General features: G+C 34.1%; 1 long non-coding RNA gene across 1 annotated transcript; it reads left to right on the forward strand.

The window, feature by feature from the left end:
- The first annotated feature begins 389 nt into the window (after window positions 1–389).
- Window positions 390–2,241, forward strand: LOC117111604. Its single transcript, XR_004445895.1, has 3 exons — window positions 390–422; window positions 929–1,083; window positions 2,164–2,241. It is a non-coding gene; the product is annotated as an uncharacterized LOC117111604 (long non-coding RNA).
- Window positions 2,242–3,670: the final 1,429 nt, after the last annotated feature.

Consider the following 3,670-nt stretch of genomic DNA (forward strand, 5'->3'; position numbering starts at 1 on the left):
CCAACATTCCTGTAATGCTACTTTCCACCGTTTCCAAGTAAAATTGTAGGCCTATGCCTCGTCTCCTATAAAACACATTCTTTAAAAGAAATTCAATCTTTAGGCCTACAAGCGTTATGCTTGACTCTTCATTTTTAGGCTCTCATTCATTAGCACAAGTTTTTAATCTTTATTTTTTGATGTAGAGAACAATAAAAAAGATTCAACTCCCACCTTTCTAAATTCGTAAACTGTCATTTCTTGCTTACAGGGAGTTCTTTTGCCTGTTATAATGACTATGGGTATGTGAAGTCATGCCCAGGTTATTACGATGCGTATGATGAATACTATTGCTGTAAGTCATCTGGATTCTACTACTGTTGCGATTATGAGGAGTATATTGGTATATTCTCATCATCAGATGACTATGATGATATACCCGAGTAAGTACTTTATAGTGAACTAGTATCATATCATAGGCCTATTATTTATTTCACCAACAATAAACACCAAACAAAGTACAGTAAAATAAAACACCAGAAAACAAATAACCCACGTGGCTGGATTGCCCAACCAAAAGTAAAAGGAACCAAACAGTGTACTGTATGTGTGCATGTAGATTTCTTATATCTGTTTTTTTCTGAGGTGAGCGAGGCTTGAAACACGATCAGTTGCTAAGTTTAACTTGGTTCAACCCAGACCAGGCAGGTCTATTCTAACGTTTAAAATGTTTTTTTAGTGTCCTGTTTTACAGATTAATACAGACAAGATTTGACAAATTGAAACTACAGTGTAGTTAAAAAGACAAAAAAATAAAACAAACATCAAAATATAAAAAATAACGATAAGATGGAAAATTAAAAAAAGAATTTTGTAATTGAATTTTAAGTGTTAAAATACAGTGTTTGTGTTGTATGAATTCTTATGGTACCGGTATATTTTTTTTCAGCGCTATTAGCACTGCGATCATTGTGGTCATTGTAATCAGCGTCCTCATCCTGCTTGGTATTGTTGGTGGCATTATAGCATGTTGTGTGTGTGGCGGCTGCTGCTGCGCTCAAGAAACCACGACCACTAGCCCGGTGACTACATTCGTAGCCACACGTAAGTATATCTCTTTAATATACGTTACTGAGAATTCATTTAAAAAGAACCTACTTAGACAAAAAATGGGATTATTTATTTATTTGTTCAACAATATATTGAGAGGGTGGCTCTAACAGCAATGCTGACTTGAACTTCCACAGCAATTCAAAATACAGATATAAAATTCTTCAGAGAATACAAATAGGCATATGAGAGAATTTAAAGTTGCAAGAAATACATACAATTCCAAAGTTAAAATCCAAAAGTTGCACGAACAACGAATTGCATTCAAAAACAGGAAAAACATCAAAAAGAAGTAAAAATACAATTGCAAAAATATACATTGCACTCGGAAACTTTAAAATATCAAAAGATAAAAAAGTTAAAACTATTAAAAAGCAAAGAATTGCTAATTTTTATTTAAAAGGGATATAAGTTTGGACTTTAGGAAACGTTAAGATCAAGAAAAGATAATGAATCAAGAAAGGATGTGCCTTTGTAATAAAAACTATTTTTAAAATATTGAAGGTGGGGACGAGGAACAAAAAACATACCATTAGTGGATCCCCTATAGTTCGAATATCAATTTTGCTAATTATTTTTAAAAGATAATCGGGTGCGTTACCTGCTGTAGCAGCAACCAAATTGAGGAGTAATACTATTGGATACATTTAAAGCAATAAGTGAAGCCATGAGAATTGACGAGGTAAAAGGATGAACACATTATAAAACAAGTCTAAGAGCCCTATTTTGAAGCGACTGGATGTTGCAAATTACAGAATTGCTTTTTGATCCCCCGACGCCTTTTGAATTGCATTTTGAGCCCAAGGACACAAGCGAAATTCATAGCAAAGGTCCATCGAACCTCCGACCTTAAGGTTGAGAGACCGAGCGCATCCAAGGCGCCAGCCGGTACCGCTTCCAAACTAACTTATCGTAATCATACCGAAAGAGGCAATGCCTTGTTCAAAAATATAGGCCTAGTAACATACATTAAAAAAAATTCTATAGGCCTATACTTTATGTTTATCAGTATGGTGGTGTTTCTCCACAACAATATTTTTATCGTGTGATTTGTAACATATCATTTTTTTTCAGAACAAACCCAGCCTGCTCCGGCAGTTGTTCAACAGTCACACTTCACTCCGCCGTTCTCCAATCCCCTACAACAGCAGGTATACCCTCACCCTAGTGGCGCACATCCACCACCTTCAGGCGTAGCATATCCCCCTCCTGCTCAAGAACCAAAATTACCAAATTACGTTGAGTCAATAGCATAATATTAAATGAATGATCCACTGCTAGCAATAAACCATACGGTTGTCTGTGCTGCTAGTATAGGCTTATCATACGAGCTTGATAACCTTTATCCCCGGTATTCTTAAAACGAACTTTAGTCGTAGTTAGAACTTCGACTACGTTGTTTACGAATACAAATTTAAGTTGCAACTACAGTACTCAGATGTTCTAGCTAGTTCGATCGAAGTTCGTTTTAAGAAGACGGGCGTTAAACTTTTGTTAGCAACTTTAATAATCAAGACTAATCAAGTTGCATTTAATGTTCAAATTTATTATAATTTTAATTGCGGTAGTTTTGGGAACGTATTGTTAATGTTCTCTTTCACTTGCATACCGTATCTATTCGAATAAACGAGACAAAAATATGCCCATGGAAATTTATTTTGATGGAGACGTGTCGAGGGAGAGTTTAAATAGAGGCGTTTATCTGAATACAGTAAATATAGTATCACAGATTTTTTTTATTGTTGTGCTTAAATTTCGGGTGAATTTAGTTGTTTAGGAAGTTATGAGCAACTCTCATTTTATTTACTAAGGACATGTATACATCGAAGGCTTACGTACGAATTTATCATATACACTCCATATATTTGCGCACACTCATACAAATTCTTTCCTGGGAACACTCAAAATGAATTACTTCTAAAATATGTAAATATGCATCAGCACACATTATACACATAGGCCTAAGCGTGAATTGTTTACGCAAAAAAGAAATATAAAATGAACATGGTTTGTTATAAATCATTTTGTTGACCACGCTATGTGATAGTAATAGTCAACTCCGAGGACGACTTGTCACTTTTTATGCGATTACAAATAAAAACTAAAACAAAAAACAAAAACAATAAAAATAAAACAAAACACGGAGTTTGGTGATGAATTAAATGTTGTACATTCTAATTGACTCCTTCTACTATATCATGTTTGTGACCCGTGCCTTGATAGAAACCCACAATAAACGTCTACTAATAAACGATATGAACTATAATCCAAAAAATAAAATTTTTGGGAGTATATAACGGCTTTACCGCTCGGGGTGGATTTATCAAACTCAACGAAAAAATCAGCTTAAATTCGTCTTAAATCCATAAATTCCAGGCCAGGTCTTTTAAGATACAGAGATGTGATAATGTATGGTTTAGTTTTGGTTTTATCCTTTTGTAAGCTGTAATAAAGTTTTATTTAATAATACTACTAGCTTAGTAATAATAGTGATGATGATGATAATGATGGTGATAATGATATTAGATACGGTAATAATATTAATAATACAAAAAAGTGAGGAAATTGTGCTAAAAGCGAA

The sequence above is a fragment of the Anneissia japonica genome, unplaced genomic scaffold, assembly GCF_011630105.1.
Source record: "Anneissia japonica isolate Jap-2015-1 unplaced genomic scaffold, ASM1163010v1 scaffold287923_len1623670_cov205, whole genome shotgun sequence".
NCBI lineage: Eukaryota > Metazoa > Echinodermata > Crinoidea > Comatulida > Comatulidae > Anneissia > Anneissia japonica.